This window comes from Triticum dicoccoides, chromosome 2A (genome assembly GCF_002162155.2).
Source record: "Triticum dicoccoides isolate Atlit2015 ecotype Zavitan chromosome 2A, WEW_v2.0, whole genome shotgun sequence".
In the NCBI taxonomy this organism is placed as follows: domain Eukaryota; kingdom Viridiplantae; phylum Streptophyta; class Magnoliopsida; order Poales; family Poaceae; genus Triticum; species Triticum dicoccoides.
The window spans coordinates 133,547,518-133,566,719 of record NC_041382.1 but is presented as its reverse complement, the minus strand read 5'-3'; positions in this window follow the sequence as shown (position 1 = coordinate 133,566,719).

Here is a 19,202-nt window from a genome sequence, read left to right as displayed (position 1 = left end):
CCTACCCTTGTGTCTCTTCAACCTCTCGATCACGCCCCGCCATTGCAAGAAGCTCACCCACCATGAGAAATTCTTAGAGGGTATCCTGTGTGGCTCCAATGGCGCTCCGAGCGGCTGTCGACAATGAGCAGCAGTTCACCATGCGTGTCGTGGTGCACACCCACAAAAGGTTCATGGACCTCTCAGTGATGTACACCAACGACCCGGTCTGGGCGGAGCACCCCATCCACATCATGGAGTTGTTGCTTGCCGAGGAGAAGTACAAGGTGGTCGGGTTCGACCTCGAGTACACCCGCGCTCATGCCGGGTCTCGTCCCAAGGTCGTTGTTGCCCAGATGTGTGTGCGCCACCACGTCCTCGTCTACCACTACTGCCTGGACACAAGGCCTTGCAAGCGTTTCGCCGGGTTTGTCAACAGCCCCCACTACATGTTCGCTACGGTGGACATTACCAACGATGTAAAGGCGCTCGAGAATTCGGGCATCGCCTGCCAGAATCTTGTCGACATCCAGGGCCAATACAAGATCAGGGGCAGCAAGGAGCATGAGAAGGACTCATTGTTTCACCTTGCCGAGGCCATCATCGACCCCTACTACAGAGACATGAAGGATTTTTGCAACAAGGACAAGCATGCCTGACACTCGGCCTGGATGGAGAAACTCGACAAAGCTCACATCGTGTACGCGGACAAGGAGGCGTACAAGAGCTATGACATGTACAGGCGGATCATTGACATTAGGAAGTCCCTCCTTCCCCAAAACGGCCAGGGATCCAGCCAGAAGCAAAGCAATGGCAAGCATCATCGCAACAATAAGTAGATGATTAGATCCTCGTTTCTCCTACTTTAGTATGCATGTAATTGCTTTCTTTGGTGTGTGGAAATGTTTTGTGTGTAGTCACTTGTGTAATTGCATGCTTAATTTGGTTATGCAAAGCTGTCTTTTTAAGTATATATGTTGATGTTGTAGACAAAGCGTAGATGTTGTGCGGACAAAGAAAATCGCATCGCACATGGACTAAACAATGGAACCCGTCGGCGATGTTTTCATCAATCACTCACAAGTGTATACTAGCAATCGTTTGCTCACAACACACATGGCTTGTTAGCAGTAATCGTCTATGTTGTTATCGGTCTTCGCACACGTCTCTGATTCTAGACCTATTTGCCTCATATCACACACATCTTGTTCATTTGAACAGTTTCTGTTCTCATGTCTCAATGCAAACAGTTCATCCGAGTGAACCGCATCCCGTATATCGCACATACCATTGATCTGGCTGACCATTTCTTTTGTGTTGCATAATCACAAACAGTTCATCCGAGTGAATCGTATGTTGTGTATCACACACGCCTTCATCTGGCTGCCCGTTTCTTTTGTTCCTCCTCATCGCAAACAGTTCATTGAATTGAACCATATGCCCTTCATCGCACACGCAAATAAAACATGAATTGTGCTTGATGCATCCTTCATCGCAAACGTTTTACACATTTCTGACGGTTTTCATACTGCACCGTTTGCGATTATTGCATCACACACAGTTTCTCGAAGGGTCTCTGATCGTAGTGTCGCGTTAGAAGCATCATGCAGTAGTGAACACCAGCTCCTAAATCACACAAAGCAGTTTTCACATAATTCTTTTTGATAGAGCAAGGTATAGTTGGTATTCCCGGATCTCCAAGTTTTTTAGGTACTCCATCTTTAAAAGTGTAATTAGTAAGCATAGTGGAGATTTCAGCTTCCGGAATTTTTCTCTTATTCATGATGATGTCTTTCATATACTTTGCATAAGGAGGCATTTTCAAGATATCAGTCAAGTGAGTATGCAAAAAGACTGGCCTCAGCATTTCAGCAAAGCGTTCAAATTCTTCATCATCATTCTTTTTAGTTGACTTAGGTGGAAAAGGCATAGGTTTTTGAACCCACGGTTCTCTTTCTTTACCGTGTTTTCTAGCCACAAAGTCTCTTTTGTCATATCTTTTGTTCTTAGCTTATGGGTTATCAAGATCAACAAGTGGTTCTATCTCAACATCATTATCTGGTTCTTTATCATTGGTTGGTTGAGAGTCTTCATGATCCTCATCATTAACCTTTTCATTATAATTAAGTGAGTGTTCATTACCAGACTGAGTTTCAGCATCAGAGATAGAAATTTCATTATCATTATCAGGAGGTTTCTCTATTTCAGGTTCACTAGAGGCATGCAAAGTCCTATCATTTTTCTTTTTCTTTTTCTTCTTGGAAGGACTAGGTGCACTAGTGCTAGCTCTTTGTGAATCTTGTTCAATTCTTTTAGGGTGTCTGAGGGAGTCCTGGATTAGGGGGTGTTCGGATAGCCGGACTATACCTTCAGCCGGACTCCTGGACTATGAAGATACAAGATTGAAGACTTCGTCCCGTGTCCGGGAGGGACTTTCCTTGGCGTGGAAGGCAAGCTTGGGAATACGGATATGTAGATCTCCTACCATTGTAACCGACTCTATGTAACCCTAACCCTCTCCGGTGTCTATATAAACCGGAGGGTTTTAGTCCGTAGGACAACGTACACATCAACAATCATACCATACGCTAGCTTCTAGGTTTAGCCTCCTCGATCTCGTGGTAGATCTACTCTTGTACTACCCATATCATCAATATTAATCAAGCAGGACGTAGGGTTTTACCTCCATCGAGAGGGCCCGAACCTGGGTAAAACTTTGTGTCCCTTGAATCTTCTTACCATCCGGCCTAGACGCACAGTTCGGGACCCCCTACCAGAGATCCGCCGGTTTTGACACCGACATTGGTGCTTTCATTGAGAGTTCCTCTGTGTCGTCGCCGTCAGGCTCGATGGCTCCTACAATCATCGATAGCGATGCAGTCCAGGGTGAGACCTTCCTCCCCGGACAGATCTTCGTCTTCGGCGGCTTCGCACTGTGGGCCAATTCGCTTGGCCGTCTGGAGCAGATCGAAAGCTATGCCCCTGGCCGTCAGGTCAGATTTGTAAGTTTAAACTACACTGCTGACATCCGCGGGGACTTGATCTTCGACGAATTTGAGCCACTGCCGAGCGCGCCGCACTGTCACGACGAGCACGATCTAGCTCTGCCGCCGAGCAGTGCCCTAGAGGCCGCACCCGCATCGGCTCCGACCCTTAATTCGGAGCCAACTGCGCTGATCGAGGATGGGCGGTTGGACGCCACCTCGGGGGCTGCGACCCCAACAGCGATTGAGCCAAGCACCAGCCCCGTACTGTGCGAGACTCGTGACTCCAAGGAGCCGGACTCCTCTCCAGACTCCGAACCCTCCACGCCCCTGCCGATCGAATCCGATTGGGTGCCAATCATGGAGTTCACTGCCACGGACATCTTTCAGCACTCGCCTTTCGGCGATATCCTGAAGTCACTGAAGTCTCTCCCTTTATCAGGAGAGCCCTGGCCGGACTACGGCCAGCAAGGTTGGGGTACGGACGATGAAGAAATTCAAATCCCACCCACCACCCACTTTGTAGACACTATCGATGACTTAACCCACATGCTCGACTTCGACTCCGAAGATATCGACGGTATGGACACCGATGAAGGAGATGATGAAGAACCAGCGCCTACTAGGCCCTAGAAAGCCACCTCGTCATATGAGATATACATGGTGGACACCCCAAAAGAGGGAGATGGCGATGGAACAGCGGAGGATGACCCCTCCAAGAAACAGCCTAAGTGTCGGCGTCAGCGGCGCCGCTCAAAATCCCGCCAAAACAAACAAGGTGATTCCAGCACGGGAGATAATCATACTCTGGAAAGCGCCGAAGAAAACCCCCTCCAGCAAGATTTAGCACAGGAGGATGGAGAAACCAGCCCTCATGAGAGAGCGGCAGACAGAGAGGTCGAGGACGATAATTATATGCCTCCCTCTGAAGACGAGGCAAGCCTCGACGGCGACGAATTCGTCGTGCCAGAGGATCCCGTCGAGCAAAAGCGTTTTCAACGCAGGCTTATGGCCACGGCAAGAAGCCTCAAGAAAAAACAGCAACAACTTAGAGCTGATCAAGATTTGCTGGTCGACAGATGGACTGAAGTCCTTGCGGCCGAAGAGCATAAACTCGAACGCCCCTCCAAGAGCTACCCAAAGCGCAGGTTGCTACCCCGATTAGAGGAGGAAGCACTTGATGCGGCCGACTGGCCACCTCGTGGTCGCGACAGAGAGGCCTCTCGGCCCTCCACTCAAGCCGCACCCCGTACCAAGGCACGTGAATATGCGCCGGACTTACGAGACATGTTGGAGAACAAGGCAAGGCAAACAAGATCGATCTACAGATCGCGTGGGCGCCCCACGGCTCGAGACGGTAACCGTCACACCGGCCACAAATTCGGCGAGGCCAAACACAGTAGACAAGGCTCATTGGAGCTACATCATGATATAGCCCAGTACAGAGGCGACGCACACCCACTCTGCTTTACAGACGAAATAATGGATCATCAAATCCCCGAGGGTTTCAAACCCGTAAACATTGAATCATATGATGGCACAACAGATCCTGCGGTATGGATCGAGGATTATCTCCTTCATATCCACATGGCCCGCGGCGACGATTGCCACGCCATCAAATACCTCCCACTCAAGCTTAAAGGACCAGCTCGGCATTGGCTTAACAACTTGCCAACAGGATCAATCAGTTGTTGCGAGGACCTGGAAGCCACATTCCTCGACAATTTCTAGGGCACTTATGTGCGACCCCCAGACGCCGATGACCTAAGTCACGTAATTCAGCAGCTAGAGGAATCGGCCAGGAAATTCTGGACACGGTTCCTAACAAAGAAAAATCAAATAGTCGACTGTCTGGACGCTGAGGCCCTAGCAGCCTTCAAGCACAATATCCGTGACGAGTGGCTAGCCCGGCACCTTGGACAGGAAAAGCCAAAATCTATGGCGGCACTCACGACACTCATGAACCGCTTTTGCGCGGGAGAAGACAGCTGGCTTGCTCATAGCAACAATATGACCAAGAACCCTGGTAATTTGGACACCAGGGACAGTAGCGGCAGGTCGCGCCGCAACAAGCAGAAGCGCCGCATTAACAGCGACAATGCTGAGGATATGGCAGTTAATGCCGGATTCAGAGGCTCTAAATCCGGTCTGCGGAAAAAGCCATTCAAAAAGAACCCTAGGGGCCCGTCCAGTTTGGACCGAATACTCGACCGCTCGTGCCAGATACATGGCACCCCCGAAAAGCCGGCCAGTCACACCAACAGGGATTGTTGGGTGTTCAAGCAGGCAGGCAAGTTAAACACCAAAAATGAAGATAAGGGGCTGCATAGCAATGACGACGAGGAGCCCCGGCCGCCGAACAATAGTGGACAGAAGGGTTTTCCCCCACAAGTGCGGACGGTGAACATGATATACGTAACCCACGTCCCCAAAAGGGAGCGGAAGCGCGCGTTAAGGGACGTATATGCGGTAGAGCCAGTCGCCCCAAAGTTCAACCCATGGTCCTCCTGCCCGATCACCTTTGATCGAAGGGACCATCCCACTAGCATCCGTCATGGCGGATTCACCGCATTGTTTCTAGACCCAATTATTGACGGATTTCATCTCACTAGAGTCCTTATGGACGGCGGCAACAGCCTGAACCTGCTTTACCAGGATACAGTGCGAAAAATGGGCATAGATCCCTCGAGGATTAAGCCCACCAAAATGACCTTTAAAGGCGTAATACCAGGTGTAGAGGCCAACTGTACAGGCTCAGTTACACTTGAAGTGGTCTTCGGATCTCCGGATAATTTCTGAAGCGAGGAGTTAATCTTCGACATAGTCCCGTTTCGCAGTGGTTATCACGCACTGCTCGGGCGAACCGCATTCGCTAAGTTCAATGCGGTACCATACTACGCATACCTCAAGCTCAAGATGCCAGGCCCTCGAGGAGTAATTACGGTCAATGGAAACACCGAACGCTCCCTCCAAACGGAGGAGCACACGGTGGCCCTTGCAGCGGAAGTACAAAGCAGCCTCTCCAGGCAGTTCTCCAGTCCGGCCACTAAACGGCCGGACATCGTCAAGCACGCCCGGCGTAACCTACAACAAGACCGCCTGGCACAATCCGAGCAGGCGTTGCAATGCGGCCCCAACCCCAACCCTCGCAAAAAGGCGACGCTAGTACTTCGCGTCCATAACTACGCCCTAGAGATACCATGGGTACAGGGGGAGGGGCACCATCACGGCACGCCCAAAAATACGGCTTAAACCGTACCAGGGGCTGCCGATTTTTTTCTCTTACTTTCAGGACTCCATCCTTCGGAAGGCCTGTTCGGCAGTTCAATTGCCGCATAAAAGATGCAAGAACCAGGGAAGCAGACAAGCCACGCCGCAGTATGGAACTCCCAGGTGGTCTCTATCACGAGAAGTATACCTGTTCCGCATACTATTCCGCAGCTTGCCCCTGGAACAGACATGTTAACTAGTTCAACCTTCCACTTATCGCATTATTTGTATCGTTCTGCTTTGATCGCAGCCCTTTTTAATAAACAATGCATAGCTTTCGTCTATTTTTGCATTACCTTTTTTCTTTTTATGTATGTTCCTTAACGACATGTTGCACCTGTACACGTTGGTACGGCTAAAATACGCCAGGGGCTTTAGTACCCCTCAATATGGTGTGAGAAGTCCGAACACTTTAACAAGTGCGGCACCCCGAACTTATAGCATTATATGCATCGGCTCCTAATCATGTCTTGGGTCAATAGTTGGGTTTGGCCGGCTCCTATGTTTTGGTGCCTTACGTTCCGCTATATCAGCTAAGGTAGCACTAGGAGAACCACTGCGATTATTGTTGGAAATATGCCCTAGAGGCAATAATAAAAGTATTATTATATTTCATTGTTCATGATAATTGTCTTTTATTCATGCTATAACTGTATTATCCGGAAATCGTAATACACGTGTGAATACTTAGACCACACTATGTCCCTGGTAAGCCTCTAGTTGACCAGCTCGTTGTGATCAACAGATAGTCATGGTTTCCTGACTATGGACATTGGATGTCGTTGATAACGGGATCACATCATTAGGAGAATGATGTGATGGACAAGACCCAATCCTAAGCATAGCATAAAAGATCGTGTAGTTCGTATTGCTAGAGCTTTGTCAATGTCAAGTATCTCTTCCTTAGACCATGAGATCGTGTAACTCCCGGATACCGTAGAAGTGCCTTGGGTGTATCAAACGTCACAACGTAACTGGGTGACTATAAAGGTGCATTACAGGTATCTCCGAAAGTAGCTGTTGGGTTGACACGGATCGAGACTGGGATTTGTCACTCCGTATGACGGAGAGGTATTCTGGGCCCACTCGGTAATGCATCATCATATTGAGCTCAATGTGACCAAGGTGTTGGACACGGGATCATGCATTACGGTACGAGTAAAGTGACTTGCCGGTAACGAGACTGAACAAGGTATTGGGATACCGACGATCGAGTCTCGGGCAAGTAACGTACCGATTGACAAAGGGAATTGCATACAGGGTTTGATCGAATCCTCGACATAGTGGTTCATCCGATGACAACATCGAGGAGCATGTGGGAGCCATCATGGGTATCCAGATCCCGCTGATGGTTATTGACTGAGAGCGTCTCGGTCATGTCTGCATGTCTCCCGAACCCGTAGGGTCTACACACTTAAGGTTCGGTGACGCTAGGGTTATGAAGATATGGATATGCAGAAACCTGAATGTTGTTCGGAGTCCCGGATGAGATCCCGGACGTCACGAGGAGTTCCGGAATGGTCCGGAGGTAAAGAATTATATATAGGAAGTGCTATTTCGGGCATCGGGACAAGTTTCGGGGTTATCGGTATTGTACCGGGACCACCGGAAGGGTCCCGGGGGTCCACCGGGTGGGGCCACCTGTCCCGGGGGGCCACATGGGCTGTAGGGGGTGCGCCTTGGCCATCATGGGCCAAGGGCACCAGCCCCTATAGGCCCATGCGCCTAGGGTTTCCCCTAGGAGGAGTCCTAGTGGTGGAAGGCACCCCTAGGTGCCTTGGGGGGGAGGGAAACCTCCCCTAGGCCGCCGCCCCCCCTAGTAGATCTCATCTACTAGGGCTGGCGCCCCCCCTGGCACCCCTATATATAGTGGGGGAGAGGAGGGACTTCATACACCAGCCCCTGGCGCCTCCACCTCCCCCCGTTACGTCTCTCCCTCGTAGTCTCGGCGAAGCCCTGCTGCTGTGACGCCCTGCATCCACCACCACGCCGTCGTGCTGCTGGATCTTCATCAACCTCTCCTTCCCCCTTGCTGGATCAAGAAGGAGGAGACGTCTCCCGTCCCGTACGTGTGTTGAACGCGGAGGTGCCGTCCGTTCGGCGCTGGTCATTGGTGATTTGGATCACGTCGAGTACGACTACATCATCACCTTGCAAGCTTCCGCACGCGATCTACAAGTGGTATGTAGATGCAAACTCTCTCCCTAGACTCGTTGCTTAGATGAACTCATAGATGGATCTTGGTGAAACCGTAGGAAAAATTTTAATTTTCTGCAACGTTCCCCAACAGTCTGTTGGAAATATGCCCTAAAGGCAATAATAAAAGTATTATTATATTTCATTGTTCATGATAATTGTCTTTTATTCATGCTATAACTGTATTATCCGGAAATCGTAATACACGTGTGAATACTTAGACCACACTATGTCCCTGGTAAGCCTCTAGTTGACCAGCTCGTTGTGATCAACAGATAGTCATGGTTTCCTGACTATGGACATTGGATGTCGTTGATAACGGGATCACATCATTAGGAGAATGATGTGATGGACAAGACCCAATCCTAAGCATAGCATAAAAGATCGTGTAGTTCGTTTTGCTAGAGCTTTGCAAGTGTCAAGTATCTCTTCCTTCGACCATGAGATCGTGTAACTCCCGGATACCGTAAGAGTGCCTTGGGTGTATCAAACGTCACAACGTAACTGGGTGACTATAAAGGTGCATTACAGGTATCTCCGAAAGTAGCTGTTGGGTTGACACGGATCGAGACTGGGATTTGTCACTCCGTATGACGGAGAGGTATCTCTGGGCCCACTCGGTAATGCATCATCACATTGAGCTCAATGTGACCAAGGTGTTGGACACGGGATCATGCATTACGGTACGAGTAAAGTGACTTGCCGGTAACGAGACTGAACAAGGTATTGGGATACCGACGATCGAGTCTCGGGCAAGTAACGTACCGATTGACAAAGGGAATTGCATACAGGGTTTGATCGAATCCTCGACATAGTGGTTCATCCGATGACAACATCGAGGAGCGTGTGGGAGCCATCATGGGTATCCAGATCCCGCTGATGGTTATTGACTGAGAGCGTCTCGGTCATGTCTGCATGTCTCCCGAACCCGTAGGGTCTACACACTTAAGGTTCGGTGACGCTAGGGTTATGAAGATATGGATATGCAGAAACCCGAATGTTGTTCGGAGTCCCGGATGAGATCCCGGACGTCACGAGGAGTTCCGGAATGGTCCAGAGGTAAAGAATTATATATAGGAAGTGCTATTTCGGGCATCGGGACAAGTTTCGGGGTTATCGGTATTGTACCGGGACCACCGGAAGGGTCCCGGGGGTCCACCGGGTGGGGCCACCTGTCCCGGGGGGCCACATGGGCTGTAGGGGGTGCGCCTTGGCCATCATGGGCCAAGGGCACCAGCCCCTATAGGCCCATGCGCCTAGGGTTTCCCCCTAGAAGGAGTCCTAGTGGTGGAAGGCACCCCTAGGTGCCTTGGGGGGGAGGGAAACCTCCCCTAGGCCGCCGCCCCCTAGTAGATCTCATCTACTAGGGCCGGCGCCCCCCCTGGCACCCCTATATATAGTGGGGGAGAGGAGGGACTTCATACACCAGCCCCTGGCGCCTCCACCTCCCCCCCCGTTACGTCTCTCCCTCGTAGTCTCGGCGAAGCCCTGCTGCTGTGACGCCCTGCATCCACCACCACGCCGTCGTGCTGCTGGATCTTCATCAACCTCTCCTTTCCCCTTGCTGGATCAAGAAGGAGGATACGTCTCCCGTCCCGTACGTGTGTTGAACGCGGAGGTGCCGTCCGTTCGGTGCTGGTCATCGGTGATTTGGATCACGTCGAGTACGACTACATCATCACCTTGCAAGCTTCCGCACGCGATCTACAAGTGGTATGTAGATGCAAACTCTCTCCCTAGACTCGTTGCTTAGATGAACTCATAGATGGATTTTGGTGAAACCGTAGGAAAAATTTTAATTTTCTGCAACGTTCCCCAACAGTGGCATCATGAGCTAGGTCTATGCGTAGTTCTCTTTGCACGAGTAGAACACAACTTTGTTGTGGGCGTGGATTTTGTCATCTTACTTGCCTCTACTAGTCTTTTCTTGCTCAACGGTATTGTGGGATGAAGCGGCCCGGACCAACCTTACACGTACACTTACGTGAGACCGGTTCCACCGACTGACATGCACAAGTTGCATAAGGTGGCTGGCGGGTGTCTGTCTCTCCCACCTTAGTTGGAGCGGAATCGATGAACAGGGCCCTTATGAAGGGTAAATAGAAGTTGACAAAAATCACGTTGTGGTGATTCGTAGGTAAGAAAACGTTCTTGCTAGAACCCAATTGCAGCCACGTAAAAGATGCAACAACAATTAGAGGACGTCTAACTTGTTTTTGCAGCGATTGATCATGTGATGTGATATGGCCAGAAGTTGTGATGAATGATGAATTGTGATGTATGAGATCATGTTCTTTGTAATAGGATTCACGACTTGCATGTCGATGAGTATGACAACCGGCAGGAGCCATAGGAGTTGTCTTTATTTTTTGTATGACCTGCGTGTCATTGAAGAACGCCATGTAACTCACTTTACTTTATTGCTAAACGCGTTAGCCATAGAAGTAGAAGTAGTCGTTGGCGTGACAACTTCATGAAGACACGATGATGGAGATCATGATGATGGAGATCATGATGATGGAGATCATGGTGTCAAGCCGGTGACAAGATGATCATGGAGCCCCGAAGATGAAGATCAATGGAGCTATATGATATTGGCCATATCATGTCACAACTATATAATTGCATGTGATGTTTATTATGTTTATGCATCTTGTTTACTTAGGACGACGGTAGTAAATAAGATGATCCCTTACAAAAAATTTCAAGAAGTGTTCTCCCCTAACTGTGCACCGTTGCTACAGTTCGTCGCTTCTAAGCACCACGTGATGATCGGGTGTGATGGATTCTTACGTTCACATACAACGGGTGTAAGACAGTTTTACACAGCAAAAACACTTAGGGTTAACTTGACGAGCCTAGCATGTGCAGACATGGCCTCGGAACACGGAGACCGAAAGGTCGAACACGAATCGTATGGAAGATACGATCAACATGAGAATGTTCACCGATGATGACTAGTCCGTCTCACGTGATGATCGGACACGGGCTAGTCGACTCGGATCGTGTAACACTTAGATGACTAGAGGGATGTCTAATCTAAGTGGGAGTTCATAATTTGATTAGAACTTTATTATCATGAACTTAGTCTAAAACCTTTGCAAATATGTCTTGTAGATCAATGGCCAACGCTAATGTCAACATGAACTTCAACGCGTTCCTAGAGAAAACCAAGCTGAAAGATGATGGCAGCAACTATACGGACTGGGTCCGGAACCTGAGGATCATCCTCATAGCTGCCAGGAAACAATATGTCCTAGAAGGACCGCTAGGTGACGCTCCCGTCCCAGAGAACCAAGACATTATGAATGCTTGGCAGTCTCGCGCTGATGATTACTCCCTCGTTCAGTGCAGCATGCTTTACAGCTTAGAACCGGGGCTCCAAAAGCGTTTTGAGCATCACGGAGCATATGAGATGTTCGAAGAGCTGAAACTAGTTTTTCAAGCTCATGCCCGGGTCGAGAGATATGATGTCTCCGACAAGTTCTACAGTTGTAAGATGGAGGAGAACAGTTCTGTCAGTGAGCACATCCTGAAGATGTCTGGGTTGCACAACCGTATGACCCAGCTGAACATTAACCTCCCAGATGAGGCGGTCATTGACAGAATCCTCCAGTCGCTCCCACCAAGCTACAAGAGCTTTGTGATGAACTACAACATGCAGGGAATAGAAAAGACCATTCCTGAAGTGTTCTCGATGTTGAAGTCAGCAGAGGCTGAAATCAAGAAAGAACATCAAGTGTTGATGGTCAATAAGACCACTAAGTTCAAGAAGGGCAAGGGTAAGAAGAACTTCAAGAAGGACGGCAAAGATTTTGCCGCGCCTGGTAAGCCAGTTACCGGGAAGAAGTCAAAGAATGGACCCAAGCCTGAGACTGAGTGCTTTTATTGCAAGGGGAAGGGTCACTGGAAGCGGAACTGCCCCAAATACTTAGCGGATAAGAAGGCCGGCAACACCAAAGGTATATTTGATATACATGTGATTGATGTGTACCTTACCAGTAATCGTAGTAACTCCTGGGTATTTGATACCGGTGCCATTGCTCATATTTGTAACTCACAGCAGGAGCTGCGGAATAAACGGAGACTGGCAAAGGACGAGGTGACGATGCGCGTCGGGAATGGTTCCAGGGTCGATGTGATCGCCGTTGGCACGCTGCCTCTACATTTACCTACGGGATTAGTTTTGAACCTTAATAATTGTTATTTAGTGCCAAGTTTGAGCATGAACATTGTATCAGGATCTCGTTTAATACGAGATGGCTACTCATTTAAGTCTGAGAATAATGGTTGTTTGATTTATATGAGAGATATGTTTTATGGTCATGCTCCGATGGTCAATGGTTTATTCTTAATGAATCTCGAGCGTAATATTACACATGTTCATAGTGTAGATGCCAAGAGATTTAAAGTTGATAACGATAGTCCCACATACTTGTGGCACTGCCGCCTTGGTCACATTGGTGTCAAGCGCATGAAGAAGCTCCATGCCGATGGACTTTTAGAGTCTCTTGATTACGAATCGTTTGACACGTGCGAACCATGCCTCTTGGGCAAAATGACCAAGACTCCGTTCTCCGGAACAATGGAGCGAGCAACCAACTTGTTGGAAATCATACATACCGATGTGTGCGGTCCAATGAGCGTTGAGGCTCGCGGAGGATATCGTTATGTTCTCACTCTCATAGATGACTTGAGTAGATATGGGTATGTCTACTTAATGAAACACAAGTCTGAGACCTTTGAAAAGTTCAAGGAATTTCAGAATGAGGTGGAGAATCAACGTGACCGAAAGATAAAATTCTTACGATCAGATCGTGGAGGAGAATACTTAAGTCACGAATTTGGTACACACTTAAAGAAATGTGGAATCGTTTCACATCTCACGCCTCCTGGAACACCTCAGCGAAACGGTGTGTCCGAACGTCGTAATCACTCTCTATTGGATATGGTGCGGTCTATGATGTCTCTTACCGATTTACCGCTATCATTTTGGGGATACGCTCTAGAGACAGCTACATTCACTTTAAATAGGGCACCGTCTAAATCCGTTGAGACGACACCGTATGAATTATGGTTTGGAAAGAAACCTAAGCTGTCGTTTCTAAAAGTTTGGGGATGCGAAGCTTATGTCAAGAAACTTCAACCTGAAAAGCTCGAACCCAAGTCAGAAAAATGCGTATTCATAGGATACCCTAAGGAAACTGTAGGGTATACCTTCTACTTAAGATCCGAAGGCAACATCTTTGTTGCCAAGAACGGATGCTTTCTGGAAAAAGAGGTTCTCTCGAAAGAAGTAAGTGGGAGGAAAGTAGAACTCGATGAAGTACTACCTCTTGAGCGGGATAGTGACGCAGCACAGGAAACCGTTCCTGTGATGCCCACACCAACTGAAGAGGAAAACCATGATAATGATCAAGGTACTTCGGATCAAGTTACTGCTGAACTTCGTAGGTCCACAAGGACATGTTCCGCACCAGAGTGGTACGGCAACCCTATCCTGGAAATCATGTTGTTAGACAACAATGAACCTTCGAACTATGAAGAAGCAATGGCGGGCCCGGATTCCAACAAATGGCTTGAAGCCATGAAATCCGAGATAGAATCCATGTATGAAAACAAAGTATGGACTTTGACAGACTTGCCTGATGATCGGCGAGCGATAGAAAACAAATGGATCTTTAAGAAGAAGACGGACGCGGATGGTAATGTTACCATCTATAAAGCTCGACTTGTCGCTAAGGGTTATCGACAGGTTCAAGGGATTGACTACGACGAGACATTCTCTCCCGTAGCGAAGCTAAAGTCTGTCCGAATCATGTTAGCAATTGCCGCATACTATGATTATGAGATATGGCAGATGGACGTCAAAACAGCATTCCTTAACGGGCATCTTAAGGAAGAACTGTATATGATGCAGCCGGAAGGTTTTGTCGATCCTCGGAACGCTAACAAAGTATGCAAGCTCCAGCGATCCATTTATGGACTGGTGCAAGCATCTCGGAGTTGGAACATTCGCTTTGATGAGATGATCAAAGCGTTTGGGTTTATGCAGACTTATGGAGAAGCCTGCGTTTACAAGAAAGTGAATGGGAGCTCTGTAGCATTTCTCACATTATATGTAGATGACATACTCCTGATGGGAAATAATATAGAATTTCTGGACAGCATTAAGGCCTACTTGAATAAGTGTTTTTCAATGAAGGACCTTGGAGAAGCTGCTTATATATTAGGCATCAAGATCTATAGAGATAGATCGAGACGCCTCATAGGTCTTTCACAAAGCACATACCTTGATAAGATTTTGAAGAGATTCAGAATGGATCAGTCCAAGAAGGGGTTCTTGCCTATGTTACAAGGTATGAGACTGAGCTCAGCTCAGTCACCGACCACGGCAAAAGATAAAGAAGAGATGAGTGTCATCCCCTATGCTTCAGCCATAGGATCTATTATGTATGCCATGCTGTGTACTAGACCCGATGTAAACCTTGCCGTAAGTTTGGTAGCAAGATACCAAAGTAATCCCGGCAAGGAACACTGGACAGCGGTCAAGAATATCCTGAAGTACCTGAAAAGGACAAAGGACATGTTTCTTGTTTATGGAGGAGACGAAGAGCTCGTCGTAAAGGGTTACGTCGACGCTAGCTTCGACTCAGATCTGGATGACTCTAAGTCACAAACCGGATACGTGTATATGTTGAATGGTGGAGCAGTAAGCTGGTGCAGCTGCAAGCAGAGCGTCGTGGCGGGATCTACATGTGAAGCGGAGTACATGGCAGCCTCGGAGGCAGCACATGAAGCGATTTGGGTGAAGGAGTTCATCACCGACCTAGGAGTCATACCCAATGCGTCGGGGCCGATCAAACTCTTCTGTGACAACACTGGAGCTATTGCCCTCGCAAAGGAGCCCAGGTTTCACAAGAAGACCAGGCACATCAAGCGTCGTTTCAACTCCATCCGTGAAAATGTTCAAGATGGAGACATAGAGATTTGCAAAGTGCACACGGATCTGAATGTCGCAGATCCGCTGACTAAACCTCTCTCACGTGCAAAACATGATCAACACCAGAACTCTATGGGTGTTCGATTCATCACAATGTAACTAGATTAGTGACTCTAGTGCAAGTGGGAGACTGTTGGAAATATGCCCTAGAGGCAATAATAAAAGTATTATTATATTTCATTGTTCATGATAATTGTCTTTTATTCATGCTATAACTGTATTATCCGGAAATCGTAATACACGTGTGAATACTTAGACCACACAATGTCCCTGGTAAGCCTCTAGTTGACCAGCTCGTTGTGATCAACAGATAGTCATGGTTTCCTGACTATGGACATTGGATGTCGTTGATAACGGGATCACATCATTAGGAGAATGATGTGATGGACAAGACCCAATCCTAAGCATAGCATAAAAGATCGTGTAGTTCGTCTTGCTAGAGCTTTGCAAGTGTCAAGTATCTCTTCCTTCGACCATGAGATCGTGTAACTCCCGGATACCGTAAGAGTGCCTTGGGTGTACCAAACGTCACAACGTAACTGGGTGACTATAAAGGTGCATTACAGGTATCTCCGAAAGTAGCTGTTGGGTTGACACGGATCGAGACTGGGATTTGTCACTCCGTATGACGGAGAGGTATCTCTGGGCCCACTCGGTAATGCATCATCATATTGAGCTCAATGTGACCAAGGTGTTGGACACGGGATCATGCATTACGGTACGAGTAAAGTGACTTGCCGGTAACGAGACTGAACAAGGTATTGGGATACCGACGATCGAGTCTCGGGCAAGTAACGTATCGATTGACAAAGGGAATTGCATACAGGGTTTGATCGAATCCTCGACATAGTGGTTCATCCGATGACAACATCGAGGAGCATGTGGGAGCCATCATGGGTATCCAGATCCCGCTGATGGTTATTGACTGAGAGCGTCTCGGTCATGTCTGCATGTCTCCCGAACCCGTAGGGTCTACACACTTAAGGTTCGGTGACGCTAGGGTTATGAAGATATGGATATGCAGAAACCCGAATGTTGTTCGGAGTCCCGGATGAGATCCCGTACGTCACGAGGAGTTCCGGAATGGTCCGGAGGTAAAGAATTATATATAGGAAGTGCTATTTCGGGCATCGGGACAAGTTTCGGGGTTATCGGTATTGTACCGGGACCACCGGAAGGGTCCCGGGGGTCCACCGGGTGGGGCCACCTGTCCCGGGGGGCCACATGGGCTGTAGGGGGTGCGCCTTGGCCATCATGGGCCAAGGGCACCAGCCCCTATAGGCCCATGCGCCTAGGGTTTCCCCCTAGAAGGAGTCCTAGTGGTGGAAGGCACCCCTAGGTGCCTTGGGGGGGAGGGAAACCTCCCCTAGGCCGCCGCCCCCCCTAGTAGATCTCATCTACTAGGGCCGGCGCCCCCCCTGGCACCCGTATATATAGTGGGGGAGAGGAGGGACTTCATACACCAGCCCCTGGCGCCTCCACCTTCCCCCCGTTACGTCTCTCCCTCGTAGTCTCGGCGAAGCCCTGCTGCTGTGACGCCCTGCATCCACCACCACGCCGTCGTGCTGCTGGATCTTCATCAACCTCTCCTTTCCCCTTGCTGGATCAAGAAGGAGGAGACGTCTCCCGTCCCGTACGTGTGTTGAACGCGGAGGTGCCGTCCGTTCGGCGCTGGTCATCGGTCATTTGGATCACGTCGAGTACGACTACATCATCACCTTGCAAGCTTCCGCACGCGATCTACAAGTGGTATGTAGATGCAAACTCTCTCCCTAGACTCGTTGCTTAGATGAACTCATAGATGGATTTTGGTGAAACCGTAGGAAAATTTTTAATTTTCTGCAACGTTCCCCAACAATTATGCCCCAGTTGAGCTGGGTCGAGCACCTCAGTGGAGAAAGCTAAAACTGACTGTCATGATGAAGCGAGAGCTGGTCGCTGTTCGAGAGGTTTTTTGAGTCCCTAAAGACTTATGCCGCTTAGGGCGAGGAGCCGGCTCTGTCCGGCCAAGGCGTGGATAGCGCCCCAAACTCGGTCTTTCGAATACCAGGGGCTTCGCCAAAATTTAAAATTATAGAATTCTATGGCTAAGTTAGAGTGTTCACGCATTATAGTCCGATTGCCTGGTTCGTTGGGCTGAGCGCCTCCCTCGAAGGACCCAAACATGGGAAAAAGAGCGCTCAGGTTTATCCCCGAACACCCCAGCACTAGCGGCACGGGGGCAGAAGCCGACGACTCGCCATCTCTCAGAATTGATAAACAGCCGCACAGAAGGTAATATTTTAAATTCCAACAACATTACTTAGCGCATATAAACAAGTTTTCAGCGCACAGGAAAAAACGAGCAAGTTTCACTCAAAGATTACATCCCTAGAACATTCATCCGCCACAAGGCGGGCACCCTTCAGAACATCCTTATAGTAATTCTCGGGCTTGCGATGCTCTTTCCCCGGCGGTGGCCCGTCCTTCACCAGCTTCTCAGCATCCAGCTTTCCCCAATGCACCTTAGCACGGGCAAGGGCCCTACGGGCACCTTCAATGCAGACGGAGCACTTGATGACTTCGAGCCTTGGACAGGCCTCCACCAACCGTCGCACCAGCCCAAAATAGCTCCCAGGCAGAGCCCCTCCAGGCCACAGCCGAACAATGAGGCCCCTCATGACCTGTTCGGCCGCCTTGTGGACCTCGACCAGTTGCTTCAGCTGGTCGCTCAGGGGCACGGGGTGTCCGGCCTCAGTATACTGAGACCAGAACACCTTCTCTGTCGAGCTTCCCTCCTCGGCTCGATAGAATGCGGCGGCATCGGATACACTCCGGGGAAGATCTGCGAACGCTCCTGGAGAGCTCCGGATTCGGGTAAGTAACAAGTAACTCACGTTTATGTGTTTGCTTTGCATAAAGAATACCTTACCCGCCGCTATCTTCTTCACCTCATCCAACTCCTGGAGGGTCTTCTGGGATTTGGCCTTGGAAGACTTGGCGTTTTCAATAGCCACCGCGAGCTTGAACGCTCGCGTCTTTGAGTCAAGCTCCAAACTCTCATGCTTTTCCATGAGATCCTGGAGCTATTGCCGCACCTTGCCAACCTCAGCCTCATACTTCTCCTGCTCGGTGCGCTCCGAGGCCACCCTCTTCTCGGCCTCGACCAGCGCTTGCTTAAGGGTCGCCACTTCAGACGTGGCCCCTAAAATAGCCACGATAATCATGTCATTCTTTGCAATTGCACCTTTTTATATATTTTAAAAACATGGTATTTCTTACCCTCATTGTCCTCGAGCTGCTTCTTGGCATGCCCGAGCTCTTGCTCGGACCGCTCGAGGTTCTGCTTTAGCGTGTCCACTTCCATAGTCAGTGCAGCGGACGCAAGCAGGGAAGCCTGCATATGCATATTGACTCATTTTTGTTAGACTCCTGCGAATTCTATTTGATCCTCTATTCGGCTTTTCTTCCGGAATGCCAAACAGAGCATCAGGGGCTACTGTCTATGCGGTACTATTATTTACACATTCTTTACTTACCTCAAAGCCTGTCAAAAGGCTAGTACAAGCTTCAATCAGTCCGCTCTTGGCGGACTGAACCTTTTGGACCACCGCACTCATAATAGTGCGGTGCTCCTCGTTGATGGAGGTGCCTTGGAGCGCCTCCAACATATTATCCGGCGCCTCCGGTTGGACGGGGGCCGCCGGCACGGTGGACTTGCTCCTCTTGGAAGGAGGTCCCCCGCCGGACTCTGGAACCTTTGAAGGTTCCGGGGCGGTGTCCGGCCTAGA